Source organism: Sorex araneus, chromosome 4 (genome assembly GCF_027595985.1).
Source record: "Sorex araneus isolate mSorAra2 chromosome 4, mSorAra2.pri, whole genome shotgun sequence".
Classification (NCBI taxonomy): domain Eukaryota; kingdom Metazoa; phylum Chordata; class Mammalia; order Eulipotyphla; family Soricidae; genus Sorex; species Sorex araneus.
Window position 1 is genome coordinate 201,547,226 of NC_073305.1, and position 19,883 is coordinate 201,567,108.

Sequence of the window (19,883 nt, forward strand, 5' to 3'; positions counted from 1 at the left end):
AGCGGTCTGAGCTCTAGAAAAATGAATCGTCGTCTTAGTCCCTGTCTTATAGGTTCGCTATTGAAAAATGGCTCCGTTAAATTTGAAAGTATAGAAAAGAAAGTGGAACCATCCCTGAACGACTCTGCCCTCAGGTTGTCCTGGGGTCCTTCATTCTCAGTCCTGGGCCACCCTCTGGCCTGTCACATTTCTGAGAGCAGACTAACAGGCCAAGTGGTTGTGATTTAAGTTCGCGATCCCCAAGTCAGAATTCCCAGCCATCTCTAATGTAGACATTAGTAGACAGGTGAATAGCTGGCTTAGGGGGTTTGGGCTTGTGTTTGGGGGAGTACACAACCTTGGAACGTGGAAGTACAGTCCCGAAAAACTCTCCTCCCAAGAGCTGTTGACCTATGAGCATCATTGTATGTGAGTGTGTGTGTGTGTGTGTGTGTGTGTGTGAGAGAGAGAGAGAGAGAGAGAGAGCACTATGTCAGCCAACTCTAAAATCATTACCAGCCACGAACAAAGTTTCAGCTAACTGAAGGGGATAGGAATGCCACAAGGACAGTGAGGACAGCGTGGTTTAGAAGGATTCGGGGAAACACCATCCACAATCAGAGTTTCAACACACCACTCCGTAGTTCTAGGCAGTATCCCCTTAAGTAGAACCAGGCTTATCTGAGGTGGGGGTGGGAGTGGGGAGGGGACACATCAGTTTCAGAGGTCTGGCCAGCTCCTGTTCTTACCCCTCTGTCTCCTCTGATTGGATTAGACGGCACAGAAAGTGCCTCAGATCCCGGTTTCATGTGAGTGTAACCCCTCCAGTTGAATGCCATCCCATGGCACTCTGGAGAGAAATTAAATTCCTCTCAGCCGAACGATGGCCCCAAGTCCAGGCTCTAGGGGGCTGCATCCGTAAACGCGCCTGGCTCCGGCGCACATGCCCTTCCCGAGGCTCCGGGGCTGGCAAGTTGGCTCTTTGCAATCACAGTCTGATCTTTCACTTCTCGGTAATGCAGTCAGACAGCCCAGTTATTCAGGCATAGACTCCTCTGGTTTTCATTATCCCTGAATAACATTTGACGCTGAAATGGGGAAGATGGGGAGATGGAAGGGGTGGGGGGGAGGGGGAGAGAGCCAAGCATTTTTCACAGCTTGTGTGAAGTGCTTAATATTTGAAAGTCTTGAAAATACACTGTACACAGACATTCCAATTTTATAAGACTAACATAACATGTTCAAAAGTTTTATGAATTTCAACATGTAACCAGAGTCAGCGTTAGTCTGTTTCAAATAAGCCGTAATGGGCTGGCAGCAAACGTGCATAGTTAGCAAATCCCTCTTCTGTTTCGCAGCCGCCATTCCCCACCAGGTCAGAACAAAATACCACTTTCATCTGTTTCTTCAGACTCCACGCAGCGGTCTGTGTGCCACGTTCTGCTTTTTTTTTTTTTTTGCTTTTTAAGAGCACAAAACCAAGGGCATCATGATGAAGTAATATTTTGTTTTGATTTTAATGAAATGGCATGAGTTGGGGCTGCTTAAGAGCATGGAGGCCTCATATCCTGTGGGAAGGCCTGTTGGGTAAATACTTCCATAAGCTCAAGAGCAGGCACGCCCTTCTTCCTGGGCACCTGGACCGTCTCAGAGTCCCGAGGAGGCCTCTTTTACTTCTTCATGAAGAACTCACCCACCAAGTGATGCTTTGGAGGTCAGAATCTCCTTTCAGTAAAAGTCAAGCCAAAAACTTGCTCGTGCCCCCCCGCCCCCCCCTCGCCATTCTACCCTTGTCCTGTGTCTGCTCTGTCAGGCACGGTCATGGTTCTCAAAAAGTGAGGGCCAGCATTGGCGCAGTGACCATCCCCAGGAACTCTGTAGCACCCTTGATAAAGTAGTGTCCACTTCTCTAGGCCTGAAAGAGGAAGAAGAAAGACAGTCCCTGGCCTGGCTCGATAGCACAGCGGGTAGGGCGTTTGCCTTGCATGCAGCCAACCTGAGTTCAATCCCTGACATCCCATAGGGTCCCCAAGCACCGCCAGGGGTAATTCCTGAGTGCAAAACCAGGAGTAACCCCTGAGCATCGCTGGGTGTGATCCAAAAAGCGAAAGAAAGGAAGAAAGAAAGGGAGAAATAAGAAAGAAAGAAAGAAAGAAAGAAAGAAAGAAAGAAAGAAAGAAAGAAAGAAAGAAAGAAAGAAAGAAAGAAAGAAAGAAAGAAAGAAAGAAAGAAAGAAAGAAAGAAAGAAAGAAAGAAAGAAAGAAAGAAAGAAAGAAAGAAAGAAAGAAAGAAAGAAAGAAAGAAAGAAAGAAAAAGACAGTCCCTGGGTTAATCAAAATTTCACAGTACAAACTCGTCATTTCCACATTGACCTCAGCGATCATTTGGGAATCGTCCACCACATGCCAAACCGGCTTCAGGGAATGCCACATGCCCCTTTGCACTCTGTCATCAAAAGCTGCCTTTATTACAAATAGTGCAGCAACCAGGCTGGAGCATTTAAATGAGACTGATGTAACGGCCGTGAGCCAAAGAGTTGTCTCAGAGGGTAACGTGCAATTAGGAAATCTGACTCACAAAATAAAGTTCCCTCACTTTCATTGCGGAGCCCCCAGAGGGTTGCCTGCCCTCCCCCAGTCTGCCACCCTGGTGGTGGTTGTTACTCAGAAACCTCCTCAGTCAGGCTCCAGCGACACCCCAATCTCCCTGAGAGCGGCTTCCTTTGTCTTAGACCTGCCCCCAGCCCCCACGCAATCTCTCTCTCTCTCTCTCTCTCTCTGTCTCTCTGTCTCTCTCTCTCTCTCTGTCTCTCTCTCTGTCTCTCTCTCTGTCTCTCTCTCTGTCTCTCTCTCTGTCTCTCTGTCTCTCTCTGTCTCTCTCTGTCTCTCTCTCTCTCTCTCTCTCTGTCTCTCTGTCTCTCTGTCTCTCTCTCTCTCTCTCTCTCTCTCTCTCTCTCTCTCTCTCTCTCTCTCTCTCTCTCTCCACCGAAAGCTTGACTTTCCGCCATCTTTCCAGTATCAGCCTGTGGCCATTTGGGCTGAGAAATATGCACATATCACCACCACGGAGGCCTGCAAACGTTAGCTCATTCATTCACCGTGTTTAAAGGGAGGCCCAGTTCCGGGTGGGCAGTCAGGTTTAAGCCCTTGTTCATGACCATGACTTTATAGCCCTTATTTATATTCCCTCTCAGCCAAGTGACATCCCCAGAGATGTCAGAGCTCATGCAGGAAACCCCGTTTAATGAGGACCCACTGGGGGAACCAGGAAACAGATCCTCGCGTGCTTTATGGTGGAAGCTGTTGATCAGGAAATGGGATGTTTGCCTTTCCCTCTGCTCAGGTCTGGCTTCGACTCCTTTGGGGAGAGCTGGGGGCCTGTCTCCATCTCCACTGAAACGGGGCCTCCTCGAGTCATGTTACCCCAGAGGCAGTGGCATTCGTCTCTACTCTTTAATTTTGTTTGTGTGTTTGGCTTCTACTTCCAGGCGTGAGTGACGGGCCTCGGCCCCAGGAAGCTCCACCCACAGGCCTGGCATGCTGCTCTGGCCTCACGCCATCTTGCCTTCTGACTAAACAGCAAGTTCTCAACATTGTGCCCGAGGCCCCCCCAACCCAACCTATCCCCAGGCTGCTCTTTTCCCATGGGGAAGGGGACACTGGTTGCAGGAATGTTTCTGAGGGGTTGGTGTGGAGAGATACCACAGCGGGTAGGCTGACCCGAGTTCCATCTCTGGCACCACAGATGGTCTCTTGTGCCCCTCCAGGAGTTCAGAGCTGAAGAGTAAGTGCTGAACACTGCTGGGTGTGACCCCAAAACAAAAAGAAATGTGTGTGAAGAAAATGTCACCTTCCTTCATGCCCGGCTCAGGTGCTGCCTCTCTCGGGATGTCTGCCAGCCTTTCTTGCTCCGTCCTACACCTTCCCTCTGCACTCCATTGACTGCTCTGGTTTCTGCTGGGTGCACGACCCCAATGCTTCCAGCCCCATCGAAGACATTAAGCATTCATTCACTGTATCACTGTATCACTGTTGTTCTATTGCTCATCAATTTGCTTGAGTGGGTGCCAGTAATATTTCCATTCGTCCCTGTTGTGTTCAAGGTCAGGGGAATGAGGCCCATTATTGTTACTATTTTTGGCATATCGAATACACCACAGGTAGCTTGCCAGGCTCTGCCATGAGAGATTCTGCATTGCTCTCTTCCGGGAGCTTTGTTTTATAGTCTCTGGATCTTGGCCGTTGATGAGATTGCAAGGCGCTGGGGACAGTTTGTGGGTGTGGCTGCCAACGCTACTGGAAAACCAGGGATATGGGTGGAGGAGGCCCAGTCCCGATCCGAGCAGGCTTGGAGATCTCAGCCACGGTCCCGCATACCTGGATTCCTCTGCCAGTTCCTTCATAGGTGAGGCTCATCTGAGCATGTGGAAAGTGGCCTTAGGTATGGCGGTGGTTGGGTTCTGGAGGTTTTTGTCTGAAGGGGTTCTGCTTGGGGTGGGGAGGGAGACTCAACCCACCCCCTCCAAGGTGCCCCGGTGAAGACAGCCTGGAACAGGGGCAGGAGATTAAGTGTTCGTTACAACCATTTATAAAGACAATTTGAAAAGAAGCATGTTAGTAACCCATGGTGCCTCAAGATGTGTGGGAAGTATAAATGAGACCCCTGCCCTGAAGGAATGGGTCATCTAAGTGGGAGTGAGAGATCTGTGGCATGCTCTCTGAGAGCCGTCTAGTGTCACAGCTTCCTAGGGAAACTGTGACCCTAAAGAACTGTGCCAGGGCCCCATTCAGAGAACGGGCTTTGGTGTGGCCCACCTCCATAACCTCTCCGTCAAGCAGAGGGTGCTGCAATGTCTGGGTGCCCGTGCCCTAGTCTGTGAGGGCACTTTGTCCAAGGTGGCGGGAAGGCAACACTCCTACTCGTACAGCTCAGATACCCGTCAGAGGCCTGAGCTCCAGTGGCTAGGAGCTCTCCTGACATCTGTCTCCTACGCTATGCCCAGTACTAACTCCCTTACAGATGCTAAGGGATGCCAACCATCTTGCCCACCGCCATGAAGCAAGATCAGAGACAAAGAGTGCTCACTGTGGGGAGGCCACAGCCGAGGGTGCCCAGCCAGCGAGGCTGGGCAGGGGCCTGTGGTGCCAGGGCGGAGACTCCAGGCCTCACATGTGCTAGGACATGTGCTGCACCCCCTGAGTCACATCAGAGCCTCCTGAGCAGAGACAACACGTGGGTGTTTGCGTCAGAAAGGAATTATCCAAAGACAATTAGTCCCCCCATGTCAGTAAATGAGAGATGTCACATGCCAGGTGGTAATTAGAATGGCATAAAGGCACCTGAAATTCCCGCCTCAGGCACGTGCTGGTGCACTTTTTCCAGAGACGATAAGGGGATTTGATCCCACCAGGTTCAGATGTGCACCCTCGGGAGGTGAGCGCTCAGAGTCAGTGACCTTCCCAGGTGTTAAACTGTAGTAAGTCCACCGCTGTTGTCATTAACTCTTTTTTTTTTTTTTTTTTTTTTGGTTTTTGGGTCACACCCGGCAATGCACAGGAGTTACTCCTGGCTCTTCACTCAGGAATTACCCTTGGCAGTGATCAGGGGACCATATGGGATGCTGGGATTAGAACCCGGGTCGGCCGCATGCAAGGCAAACGCCCTACCCACTGTGCTATCGCTCCAGCCCCATGTTGTCATTAACTCTTGTCTTGACCGGTGTAGGTTCAGTGGGTGACTCTCCCCTGCATCCCTCCTGCTTGCTGGCTTCTCTGAGCCTGTTTTCCTCTTGGCAACATGAGTGCCATGCCTACGTCGGTGTTTCGACAGTGATTACGGTGATGAGCGCAAACCGCAGAGCCGACTCGTGTCCGTAAGCTGTGGTGGTGGTTGTGGGTCTATTATTCATCAGCTATGGAGCCGCCAGGCTGGAGTTTGCAGTCAGAGCTGGAGATCCCCAAAGTCTTGATTTCAAAGGGAACCATTTTAAGTAAATGGAAATAGTCGCTCCTTTTCTCAGTATTCTTCTTCTTAGTGCTCGTTTCCGGGTTTTCTGTAAGTCCACAAGAATAGGCTATTGGAGTCAAAGAGCTTTTTTAACCTCTGAAAAGAAACTCATTTTCATCTCCTCGGATAGGCCTGGGCTGCTTCCAGGACACCCTCTCTGTATCGAATGTGGATCCCATGAGTCAATGGTTACTCACCCCAGACACGCTTTTGTTTTTTTGTGTCTTGATTTTATTTTATTTTATTTTATTTTATTTTATTTTATTTTTTGCTGCCAAGAGAGGCTGGCAACAAACTCTGAAGTACCCCTCTTCGCATTTACTGAAAGGTGGCCTTCAAATGTGTGCGTCCATTCCCAGGGGTGAAACCAAGGACAGGTCATGGGTTGGGGAAAGCACAAAGGCAGGAGGAGGCAGACAGGTGTCTCCAGAAGCCTTTCGGAAGGAAACCCACGTGGATGTCTTCTTTAAGGTTAAGCTCCTCAGAAGTGTCTGGAACCTGGCCAGAGACTGCGAACTTAGTACAAGGGCATCGTCCGACCTGCCCTCTGCCCAGCGGGTCTTGCCCTCCATTACTCCACCAGCCCGTACCTGGTTTGGTTGACATTTCATAATTAACTTATACCAGCAATAACCCTGAGACAAGCCTATTTATAGGTTTGTGTAAGCCGGGTAAGAATACAGATTAACTCTTGGGTCATTAACGTATTTAAAAGTACTTGAGAGAGTTTTGTGACCGTCAAATATGATGATTAAAAGGTCTCTACGCTTGGTGGTGGGTACTAGCAGTTCACATGTTTCTCTTCCCTTCGCGAGGGCAGCAAAACTGCAAAAAATAAATCAGCACACAACCCGCGTGAATGCCAGAGATGTGGGGCTACGGGGGAGGGGGCCTGAGAGAAGGGGCCGGGGTTCCGCTCAGGCTCCTGCTACCTCCACCTTCCTCAAACTTGACCCAGACTGGAGCGCTGGCCTGAGTGCGTGGCAGCCACTGTCACAGCAGGCAAAGGGCTAAGACTTGGTCCTGACCCCGAAACAGTGGCAAATGTGTCCCCACCAGGCCTGCAGAGGAACCACTCTGAGCCCACACTGTCAGAGAGGAGGGTGAGAGAAGGGCCACCCTGGTGGGGAAGGACCCAGATGCTCTGTGGTCTTAAGCTTGTTCCCTTCCCTCCTTTATTTACTTATTTATTTTGGTCTGGTGTTCCAGTCACTCCATTTTTGAGACATACCTAGCATGTATAATTTGCACTATAAAAGTAAGGAGTTTCCAAATTTTTTAAATTTAAAGTATAAAGAAGAAAGCAAAGGTCCCTTCTAGTGCCACCAGCCCAAGTTAACAGCTGCTAAATGTCTGTCAGCTGCTACTACCATTGTCTCCATTCCCACCTCTGTTGGTTTGCTTGGGGGTTTTGTTTTCTTTGGGGGCCACACCCAGCTGTGCACAGGGCTTACTCCAGACCCTCATCGTTCAGGGGTCACTGCTGGTGGTACCTCTTTCAAAGCAAACACTCTGCCCGCTGTGTTCTCCCCCGCCCCCCCCCCACTCATTTTGTTGGGGTGCTTCCCCTGACTGAGGTGTTTGCTTTAGAGAAAGTGAGAACTCCCCATTCCCTTGCCTCATCTCAGAAGCTTTTGCAGAAAGCCACCCACCAGAAGTGCGTGCCTGCTCTCCTCCTCAAGGTACCCAGCCACCCCTGCGAAGGGTCTATTCCTTGCTCTGTCCCCGGTAGTGACCCCCTGGTGGTACTGGAGTGAACATATGAGGACTGAGGGATTCAAACGCAGAGTGGGTAGAGTGCCCGGAAAGTGTATCACCTCTATGTTATTTCTCTAACCCCTCTACTCTGTTCGACTGATGCTTCCACCAGGTCTTCACTGCTTTCTCTGTCTTTAAGACCAAACTTTCTCTTAGCGCTTTTTTTTTCTTTTATATTTTATTTTGGTCTGGAGCAATAGTACAGCGGGTAGGGCGTTTGCCATGCATGCGGCTGACCCAAGTTCTATTCCTTCGTCCCTCTCAGAGAGCCAGGCAAGCTACCAAGAGTATCCTGCCCGCACAGCAGAGCCTGGCAAGCTACCCATGGCATATTCAATATGCCAAAAACAGTAACAAGTCTCACAATGGTGCCCGTTCGAGCAAATCGATGAACAACGGGACTACAGTGCATATTTTATTTATTTTAATTTTTTATATCATCCTCAAACACAAGCACTACTTTGCACATTAACGCTGCTCCTCATTTGCTTAAAACTTTTTCTCTAGTAATTATTTTTATAGGGGCCACTCCAGGAGGTACGTGGGTGGTTATGCAGTGCCAGGGGTCAAACTCAGGGCTCCCACGTGCCAGGCATCTGCTTTGCAACTTGAGCTATAGCCCCAGACATAGTCTACTATATTTTTTATATCCAACTGGCTACCAAACTGAAAACTAAATTAAAGTCGGTGTGGATAAAATTATAAATATTCACACTTTATCTATATGATTATGAATTTTATTTGTTCCTTCAATATTTTTTTACAAATTGTAAGCTCCTTGAAAGTGGAGGTGAGATAGTAAGATTGCCAGACCCTTGACACAGTGCTTGGCATATTATAAATACTTGATTAATATTTATTGAATTAAGATGAAAATGAAGAGAGAATTTAATTACCCAATCTACTTTTTCTCTCGGTAAAGTGCAGACAAAAAAGGAGGTCATATAAAAATGATGGGAGAAAAAAGTATCTTGGAACAATTTTTATGGTATCCTGGTGCCTTTCTTGTGCTAAGGTACCGCTATTAACCCAAGTGAGGCCCCTTTTTAATGATTTTTTTAAATCTTGACGGTGCCCTTTTCACTTCTTTCCTAAATGAACATTAATATAAAGCTATAAAAACTCCCTCAGAGGGTTTTATGAATTACTGCATGGTGAGCCTGGGAAAAAGGCCATTTGCAGCCATTTGTTTTATGAGCTCCATGCCAAGCGACTCGGCCCTGACCCCTCAGGGACATGTGCTGAAGGCCACAGGCTTTTCCTGAGGACAGAGTCAAGCCTTTGTCCCCAAACTCGCCTGGAGCCCCATGACACTCCCCCAGTACCCCCCACTATCACCCCAAAGTCTGCAAGCAGCCTGGGCATGGATGGAGGGGGACAGAATTCTGGATCCGTGGCGTGCTTCTCGAAGCTAGGGTGAGTTTCAGTCCCCAGCATACACCATTTTTTGCCACGTGACTTTGTGGTCATTTACTTCATGAATCAAATGATGTCAAAACTGTTTCAGGGAGCCATTTTTTCAAGCTCTCCCCACTGAGCGTTTCCACTGGTATCTGACAGGGATGGGAAGACAGGTCTGTGACAGTAATGTGGGGGGTTGTGCGCCGAGCATCCCACCACCATTGTGGTAACCCCAGGTCAGTGTTGTACACCTCACTTGGAGAAGCCTCAGCTCGAGAAGCTTGAAGATGTACGTGAACAAGTGGTATAATAAAGGGGCTGGAGTGATAGCACAGCAGGTAGGGCATTTGCCTTGCACACGGCCGACCCGGGTTCTGTTCTCAGCATCCCATATGGTCCCCTGAGCACCGTCAGTAATTCCTGAGTGCAGAGCCAGGAGTGAGGGCTGTGCATCGATGGGTGTGGCCCAAAAAGCAAAAATAATAATAATAATAATAATAATAATAATGTAATGAAGACAATACCAATAACGGCTGAATTGCTTTGAGGCCCTCCTTGTGACAGGTCCCATGCTAAGCTTGAACTTTCCTCTGAATAAATGCGTAGTGAACTAAAGTCAATAGAAACTAAGGGCATGAAAACTGGTCCTCAGCAGGAAGCGTTCCACTGGGAGGAGAGGAGAGCTAAGTCAGGGAAGGGAACACTACGATATTGGTGGACGGAGGTGGTCACTCTGGAGGATGGAATGCTGAAAGGTGATTTTTTAAAAAAAAAATTTATTAGTGAATCACCATGAGGTACAGTTACAGACTTACAAACTTTTGTGCTTACATTTCAGTCATACAATGGTCAAGTGCCCATCCCTCCACAAGTGCCCATTTTCCACCACCGACGGTCCCAACATTCCTCCCCCCACTCCACCCCGCCTCTGTGGCAGGGCATTCCCTTTTGCTCTCTCTTTCCTTTTGGGTCTTGTGGTTTGCAGTAGAGGTATTAAGTGGCCATCATGAAAGGTGATTTTTTAAAAAGGGCTCACCATAAAGGCAGGCTGGAGAGTAGGCGGGACACTGGGGTATTGGTTGAAGGACACTGGTGAAATGATTTGTGTTGGACAATCGTATGCCTGAAACTCAATCATGAATAACTTTGTAGGTCACAGTGATTCAATTAAAAATTTTTGAATAGAAATAAATACATTAATTGATGAATAAGTAACAGGTCAAGTATTGGATTGATGTCAGGGTTGGTGTTTGACAGCTTCTCCAAAGAATTTGGGACTGTTTGAAGGCAGACAATAGGCCAGATTCTCTGAAAAGATCTCTTACTATCTCTGTCATTAGCTAACATTGCTTTGTTGGAATGGATCTCCCACAAATGAGATGAGAAAAAAAAATTGCACATATAAGTCTCATGTGGACACAGGTTTGAGCACTGTGTTTGCCTGTGCATATGTTCATGCATGCACATTTGGATCCAGGAGTGTAAGCTAGGACATCAGACACTGAAAATTGCACTTCAGTGTAATAAGAGGGCCTTTCTTGGTTGATACGCCAAGTACTTGGAGGGTCATTCAGAACTTTGACGTAGAAGGAGCTCAGAAAAAAAATTAGAAGATAGCAAGGTGTATACATTTGCCAGAGGAGGAGGCTGTCTGAAGAGGAGGCTGCCTTCACGGGATGCTTGTTTGGACAGGTTATGGTCCCCACAGAGCAAATCACCCAACTAGGTTCACCCAGACCTAATCCCTTCTTGTTATTTCGGACAAATGAGTCTCTGGACTAATGCTGGGAAGCATCTCACTTCAGGTTTGTTTCCAGTTTCATTTCCTGAGCATCTGTGAGGAGCTCAAGGGGCTGGAGGCCCCGGAGCACTGCCGGAGATAGTCTCCAAACTAAAATAAACCCCAAAAGTCAAATGTCTGATGACATATTTTTTTGAACATCGGTGGACGTGATGACAACCTCCCGGCAAGGCAACTCTGCGAACAGCAAAGCCATCTTGGCACAGCCCTTCAGACTCTAGATCCCATTGGTGGAGCCATCCAGGGCCTCGGTCTAGGTGGAGGATTAGATGAGACACTCAGGTCAGGGAGCATCCTACAGAGGATGTTGGAGAAACGGTAGACCCTCGGGAGCCCACAGCGTTTCCTTTGCAGGAAATCAGAGAAGGTTTGGCGGAGGAGGAGAAACGTGTCATCTGAGGATAGTGGGTTTGGGTTAGCCTGGTTTGGGGTGTAGGGGCGTATTGGTGGGGAAGGGGGCTGCCGAGGAAAGCTTGAGAGATGAGAATATTTTTCTTGTTGGCCCCATACAAATCTGATGAGTCCAGGGATCGTGCTGAAACGCGTCAGGGAGGGAGCACCCAGCCCGGATTCCACCAAGCCCGGGATGCCTGTAAAGATTGTTTCCAGTCGGGAAGGGCTACTAGGACAGCCGTTCATCTGGTTCAACTCTCCAGCCAAATAAAGAAATGAAGGGCTCAGGATTTATGGGTCGGATTACCGATTTGCTTAGAAAGCCCAGTGTGAGGAGACGCCCCAAGGAACAAGAAGTTGATTCTTTCATTTCACAAACATTTTCTGACATGAACAAAGGCCGCATCATGTGTTTGCGGTCATGGCTAGCCTACGAGCAAGGGCAAATTACATGCATGGAATTTCTCTTGCCACATCCGGCCTTTCAGAGAGCCGGTGATGAAATCGCAGGGGAGGTCCGGCCCCGCTCCTTCCCCCTCCACCACCACACTGCCTCACCTTCACCATGTTCCCTCTGGGTCTGCTTCCCACATCCCACTCGGGCCCCCTGAAGTGAGCCGAGCCATTGCCGTCCTTCAGATATTTAATTTGTAAACACTTAATAAAGCACTTTCTTTGGGAGGTCGGCCCAGCTTCTCTGTCGGCCACATCAAAATCAATACGTCCCTTGGGTGTTCTGCAGTGATTGTCTGGGCTGGGGAATCTAATAGGATTAAGTGTTTGGGGTCCTATCTGACCCCCAGTCCACAGTCCTAGTTAGAAGAGGTTAAAGACTGCCTTGGCATTGTGGAGGCGCGATTGCTTAGGGGTCTAAAAAATCATTAAAGCTTGTCCTCTTAAGCGTTGATTGTTCCCTGGTGATTTATTGACAAAACACAAAAAAGTGCTCTATACTGCACTCTAATTATATGTATGAGGCCATAAGATCTCATGGGAAATTAAATAAAATTTACAGCTTGATGGTTTTATGCTCCTGGGAGACATACCTTCTTAATAAGATCTTATAGCTGGGAATATTTATGAGGTTAAAGTCCGTAGGCTTGAACAGAGCCCTAACCTTTCCATGGGAAAGGGGGAGGGGGCGCGTTTTGATTTCTTTGAAGATAAATGATTGTAATGAAATTTCAAGGGGTTTAGGAGGAAATGTTCAGGGCGACACATCAAGCATTCCTCCCCAGGACCTCTGGAGGACAGAGCTGTAAGGGCAAGGGAGACTTACGGCTCCATTCATCTTGCAAAAGGCTCCCAGCTGGCCTCCCCAGCGCCCCGGGGGCCCTGCACCCTCCTAAACTCATGCCTGCTTCCTCGTCTGATTAGCCGCCATCACAGTCTGAAGGAGGAGGGAAGACCCTAGTTAAGGGCAATTATCTAAGAGGTCAAGGAAGGAAAAGGAATCAGAGCTTGGAGGGGGGGGCGTGGCGGGGGGGGGAGGAGGGGGGTCAAGAAGAGTAACAGAATCTATACAAGAGCCACACTCAGAGACGGGAAGCCATAAACATCAGCCGTACAAGCTAAACTGCCCCAAAGGGCAGGACGTCGATCGAGATCACTGGCTATTTCACCTATTCCGTTTTCTCCTGGAATCTGGGACGCTGGGGTTGGTGGGGGGTGGGGGGGGAGTGTTGCTCAGTGGGGTCTGGGTTCAAGGACCTGGTCTCCCAGGATTTATGAGATCTAGACAAAGGATCATAACACATCTGGGGTGGGGGGGGAGGGAATTGCATTGAATTGAGCATTTCTGGACTCCAGAGAGTGTTTACAAAAGCAATGGAATTACTTTCATCCCCAAGTTTGCCTGGATACTGAATGATGTTCACTGTTGGACTGTTTTGGCAAGTGCGAGGATCCCCACCCTTTCCTTCCTGCCTCCCCGGTAACTCTGAAATGGCAAGAAGGAGCGAGAGGCAGACCGCCAGGGAGATAGATGAGTGGGTAGTTAGAGATGGCGCTCAGCCTTAAGCGTGGCATCATGCCTCCGCCTGCTCAAGGAAAGATCATTGTGAAGAACACATAGTTGGGGCATGTCATGCGATTGATTTCTTTGGGCATTTTTTAAAATGAGCAATTGACGGGAGGTGACAAGCAGAGATACTCGGGGGACCAGGTGATGCAGAAGGTCAAACCCGGGTCTCTGGCACACAGAGAATGTGCATGCACCCTTTGAGCCATCTCCCCAGACTTTTTAACAATTCTTAATTTTGGTTGGTATCCACTCCTATTTTCAATTCTTATTTTATTTGGTGTCAATAAGCATTTTTAGAGATGAAGTTTTGCATGACCCCCCCGTCTTGATGTGTATGTGTAGAGGAAATATTGGTTGGATCGGGCTCCTGAGGTGATATTTTGACACCTCACCCTCCCGCCCCTGGGCCTGGCTTGGAGATCTTAGCCATCAGCCTTTTCTCCTCAGCAGCTTCGAGATGTGCTTCCCTGTGGGCCTCCGTTTCTCCAAAAGACACCAGACCTTCCACCTGCAGCGCCCTTGCCTCTGTTCTGTGAGCAGTGGAGGGCTGTTTAATGCAGATAAATGAGCATCGTGTTTACCTGAGAGGTGATGCATTCAGAGGGAAAAGTTTCATTGCTCTCCTTATTGCCAATTAGTCACGCTCCCCCACACCCCTTCCAGAATATACTGAAATCAAACCCAAGGAAAAGAGGGTGGTCTCTGGAGGTCCCGTCCTGGCTGGGCCACGTGCTGCTCGGCCTCTCTTGCCCTCCCGTTTGTCCTTGGGGTCCCTCTCCCCGGATCCCCGTCTCCTCATCTGCAAAATGAAGAGCTAAGGCTAGGTGATTTTAAGGTCCCGCTCAGCTCTAAAATATTATTTTATGGTTCGAGAATTTATGTAGGAGAACGGCGTTTCTCTCTATCCCAGGCTTTAGCCTTTTGAATCAAAGTGAGATGTCTCAGCAGTTCAGAGAGAGCCAAGCCCCAAGTCTCAGATAAAAGAAGAAAAAGAAACTTATTAAAGATAGCTAAGTTCCCCTGATAAGCAGCCAGTGAGAAATCCCTGATTTAATTTAAATATGATATTTCCATCTTCATTAATTTAAAGCATGTGTATGATAATGTATCCTTTTTTATTTAGTGATCTGTCCTGGAGGGGAAAAAAAGGCTTGGCTGGGAATCAGAGGGGCAAAGGTTTGGGTATTTTTTAATAAAGATGAATATCCCGAAAAATGCTTGAATTATATAGAAGTAAGATTTGTTGCATGTTACAAATCAAAGCCTGAAATGTCACTTATCTCCTAATGATACTTCTACACAGATTATTAATTTCATTTTAGAAGCCCAATGAATGTTATATTTTATGACATTGATTAAACATCTTGCTGCCATCTACCCATCCATCCTTTTCATTTTCAAAAATCCATATTGGAATTTAACAAAAACAGCTCATAAATTGGTATTTTACAGCCTCGCCAAGTTGACCGGGTCTTTGCTCTGCATACAAGTAGCTCCATCGTGAATCCTGGGCAGGGCCTTTTCCACCCGGGTCTTGTTGTGAGGGCAGGGCCCGGGGAAATTGGGGTGGACACTGAGTGTTCTGGACCTGAGCCTAGAGGGGGAGCCCCTGCTGTGGAACCCCGGATACACCTCGAACCCTTTTCCCTTTGGCTCTTGGAGATCATGGGTGAGGAGCCCCCAGCCTTTTGGCATGAAGCTGTGTGGGGTGGATTTAAGAGCAGCTAGAGAGCAGAATGGGGTGGTGGGCTTTGGGTCCACCTCCAGCTTTGGGGGACTTCAGGATGACTCGACATCAGGCAGAAAGGCTTTGGAAAACAGACCCACTGTGTTGCTCTTTATCTGGCTGTTTTAATGGCTAGGAGTAGCTCCTCCCCTCTCCCCCCTGCCCTGCCTCCCTCCCTCTCCCCTCCCCCACCACACACCTCTTCTCTGGGTACCGCTTTGGGCATCCATCCATTGTTAGCCTGGATGGGCTCCCAGGAGAACCAGGCATCTTCTGACTCTGGCCTTTGGGAGTCACCCCCCCCCACCAGGACGCTGCCGGCACCTTCTCGCCCTGTGGGCATTCCCAGGAAGGAGAGCCCGGAGAGCCGGATCCTCAGGGAACTGCACTGTGAAGCAATAACAGCTGAAGCTGGGGTGATGGAGGCAGGGATATCGGAGGATAAACTGGCCTCCAATAATGGATAACCTGGTGGGGGCAGGGGTGGGGAGAGGCAGGTCTAGAAATCAGGAAGGTCTAGGGTAGGGATCAAATCGGGAGCTGAGAAGTCGTGAGGTTCGGGCCTCCAGAGATGGTGCTCTTGCCAGAGAGCACAGAGGTGAGGGCGTGGGCTAGGAACACCCGGCCTGGATGCCCCGCTCCTCTGTCCCTCTGTCCCATGGTCCGGAACCGGGTTGGCTCTGCAGAGAGACCCGTGCTGGGCCCAAGGGCTCAAAGGGTTCCTGTGCTCCTGTGTTCCGTGGCCATGTCTGAATTGGGAATTTCTGTTGTGGGCGGTGGTGGTCTGGGGACTATGTATATGTTTGTTTTCCTATTTTCCCCTTTACTAAGCGGTAGAATGACATCACTCCAAAACTCGACAGCCTCAAGTCTGGCCGGGGCTGAGGGACCGTCTGCAGTGGACCTGGGCACTGGGCTGGGGGGGGGGGCGGGGGGCATCCCCCACGGGACGTGGCTCTTCCTGAAGGAGGCATCTTAGCCGCTCTGGGAAGGCTCCCGGCATGCTGCGAAAGAGGCTCCCCCTTTTTCTGACTCATTTCTCCCCCCCTCCCCCTCCCCTCCTCCCCTCCTCCCCGCGCCCGCCCCACCCCCCAGCGAGCCCTCCACTCTCCCCTCCGGCTGGGGATGTTGCATAAAGGGAAAATATGGCATGTTTACAGAGAGAATTTTCAAGAAGTGTTAATTTAATATGCTAAAGTGTTCCCTTCAGCATTTTACCTTTCTTGTTGTTTTCACAAAACAGCCAAGACTAAATAATGAGCCCAGGGCTGTGCCCTTTGGTAGCGTGATAGCTCATTACCCACTAGCGGCCTCCATCTGCCCTCATGGCTGCATAGGGAGCCATTACGATTATGATGGAAATCTCAGAAGCCATTACCAAGATGCAACAGAGGGCCTACTGCAGACAGCCTAATGGACTAATTTGTAATTGGGAGAGGGAAATGAGTTAGCGAGCTGGGGCCGGTTTTGATGAGAGTGGAAGTGCGCATGCTAAATGTGATAAATGAATAGGAATGTGTGTTTGCGCACTGGGCTCTACAAGGCTCTCCGTCTCTCCTGGGGATTGGAGGCGTGCTGACAAGCCGCGAGGAGCGAGGAGGAACAGGCTCAGGGGAGGCGGGCGAGATTCAAGGAGAGTAGCTAAGGATAAATCGGGGAAGAAAAACTAATGGCAGTAAAAATCCAAGGAAATGGCTGCATCTGCCATGAAAGTGGTAATTAGGAAGCATTTGGTGTGCATGTCTTTAACCGTTAAAATAGGGGACGAGCGGGAGCCAGGGTGCTTGTCGTGGAAGCGGAAGACTGGGCTGCGCCGTTCCTGGAGGGAAGACTTTTCCAGAAGGTTCCTATGGGATTGAGTCCCCAGCCCTGGCGGGGCTTATTCCTGAAACACCCCAGCACCCCTCCACCCCACCCTGTGTTACTGGGGCTGCTCGGACCCTGTCATGGGAAGGGCCTGCAAGGACAGGTGCTGAGTGCAGCAGGGCCGGGCAAGTCACGTCACCTGGAGGGCAGGCAGGTCACCTCGGAGGCTCCCCCCCCCCCCACTGCTCTTCACATCAAGGAGCTTTGGGTGCAGAGAGCCTGATTCTGTCACCTGACAGCTTGGCCCTCGGTGCTTCGGTACCTTGCTGAGAACTGGTGATCTCTGTCCCTCTCACAGTGGTGTGGGCTGAGGGGATCACTCCCCACCCCCATCAGTCTTCCTCCACCATTGCCTGGAGTTGTCCTCATCTCGTGTGTTTTCCATGCTCTGTTGCCCTGACTCCACATGTCCTTCCCTTCTGACAGACTTCCTGTCCCGACAGCTAACCCAGAATGACCCCTTTTTCTGGATCTCACTTTTCCTCCGTGGCGCCCGTGACCTTGAGCCTCAAAGCTGTTCTTATTCTCAGGAGTCTCCCTGCTCCAAATATTCTCAGCCCTTTGCTCACAGGACCTTTCAGCCTTGCCAAGGGAAGCCAGGTAGTTCTTCAGGGAAGGAGGAATAAGGGAAGCCAATTAATTGAGCCTCCTCCGGATGCTGTGAGAGCAACCCCCAGGCAAGGTGCCCCGGGAGCTGACTCCTGCCCTTGGTCCCAGGGCCTCCCTTTTCCATAATCTTCTCGAACACCCAGATAAAGTTCTCATTTTCCTCACCAGTCACCAGAAGAGATTTCTAAATGAACTCCCTAGTGCCATGAAGACAGCTCTGTTCAGTGAAAATGGATCAACAGCCTACTTGATTGATTATGTGATTGATTGGTCCCACCTGACTTGAAAATGAATTTGAGGGAACCAAACAAACAAAACAAAAAACCCCACAGTTATGTTGAGAGCCCAAGCAAGTGAATCTGGGAGAAAATATGAACGAGCCTGAGAAACAACATCACATATTACAAAATATTCAAGAAACTTACTGACTTTCTTTACCACCTATGTGGTCATGGTCTACCTAAGGTCAATGACAGTGCAGACTCATTCATTTGTAGTAGCACATTATTTCATGAGGTGAAACTGACCTTTTCTCATCCCATATCTGCTGTTATAATGCCAGCAGAGCCCCTTAAACCAAAGCCCTGTCATCCATTGTAATGAATCATCTCTCTCATTCATTACTAGACGGCTCATTCAGGAAACATACTAAGGGAATAACAAATGGTCAGAGATAACACCTCCCAGGAACTGGTATACTAGGGATGGGGGATGGTTAGGAAGAACCCCTGAGGCAATGCTGGAGGGAATTGGAATTTTGGATGCATGGAACCCTATCACCAACAGTATCATCAATCATGGTGCTTAACATCTGCAAAGAAAAGAAGTATCAGATTGCAAATTGAGAGTTTCCTCACTGAATTCTAGCTAGATATCCTTTAGTAAATATCCCCAGTGTGTCAGCTCTAATTCTGAGCCCTTAAAGAAAGACTAAAATTTAGAACCTACCTAGTCCTCTGAAGCAGACCTTTACTTGGATAACTACTTGAGTTACATAGACAGTAACAGGGAGTTAAAAATATACAAGAAGTCATCAGCCCACTTAGCAAACATCTATTAAGTGCATGAGATAGATGGGGCAGGCTGAGATCTAATCAATCACAGGATGTGTCTCGGGCTAAGGCCCTGCAGTCTAATTGTGATGCAACATGATGGGAAGTTCCCAAGGAGAAGGCCAAGGCTGGGTGGTAGAGTTCGACTGTGAAGCTAGAAGCTCCTTAAAAATCAATAATAATGAGATGCCCAGGAACCCACCACCACCCAACACCCAAAGAAAGATGTGGAAATTAAACAATACACTTCAAAATATGAGCCAAAGAGGAAATCACAAGGGAAATAAATCACAAAATATGTTACGTGATAGTAAAAATAGTACATACCAAAACCAGTGTCTTGCCTGTGAAAGAGAGGGCTCAGTGGGGCTGGAGCAATAGCACAGCGGGTAGGGCGTTTGCCTTGCACGTGGCCGACCCGGGTTCGATTCCCAGCATCCCATATGGTCCCCTGAGCACCACCAGGGGTAATTCCTGAGTGCAGAGCCAGGAGTGACCCTTGAGCATCGCTGGGTGTGACCCAAAAAGTAAACAAGGAAAGTCAAAGAAAATAAAGGACATTAAAGAGAGAGAGAGAGAGAGAGAGAGAGAGAGAGAGAGAGAGAGAGAGAGAGAGAGAGAGAGAGAGAGAGAGAGAGGGCTCAGAGAAGTTAATACTTGTACAAGCTTTTAGTAGAATAGGAAAAAGTTGTGAAATCGATCAGTGACCTAGGTGGTTCTACCATTGTAAGCTAAGAAGAATGCTCAAATAGACCCAAAGCAAGAAGGAAAGAAGTAATCAAGAAAGCAGCTGATATTATTCAAATATCCTTAGAAAAAAGAATAACCAAGACAAAAACTTTTTTTTTTTTTTTTTTTTTTTTTTTTTTTTTTTTTTTGCTTTTCGGGTCACACCTGCCGATGCACAGGGATTACTTCTGGCTCTGCACTCAGGAATTACCCCTGGCAGTGCTCAGGGGACCATATGGGATGCTGGGGATTGAACTTGAACCCGGGTTGGCCGCGTGCAAGGCAGATGCCCTACCCGCAGTGCTATTGCTCCAGCCCCCCAAAACATTTTTTTTTAAAAAAGATCCACATCATTGAAGACCTAGAGTGAAGAAGCAAAAACCAAACCCTTAACACCAGTCAACTGACAATGAGGTAGCTGCTCTCGGCATTAATCCTCAGACATTCAGAACCTCAGCAAGCTGGGAGATAGAAGCCTCAAGGAAGAGCAGGAACTCAAAGGCCCAGAGTTCCTGAGACTCTGGATCTGGGCCTTGGTGG

General features: G+C 48.8%; 1 protein-coding gene across 6 annotated transcripts in view; it reads left to right on the forward strand.

Moving 5' to 3' along the window:
• The window catches only part of AUTS2 (activator of transcription and developmental regulator AUTS2), a 1,220,972-nt gene that overhangs the window by 895,672 nt on the left and 305,417 nt on the right, over positions 1-19,883 (forward strand). The gene's annotated exons all lie outside the window — the stretch shown is intronic.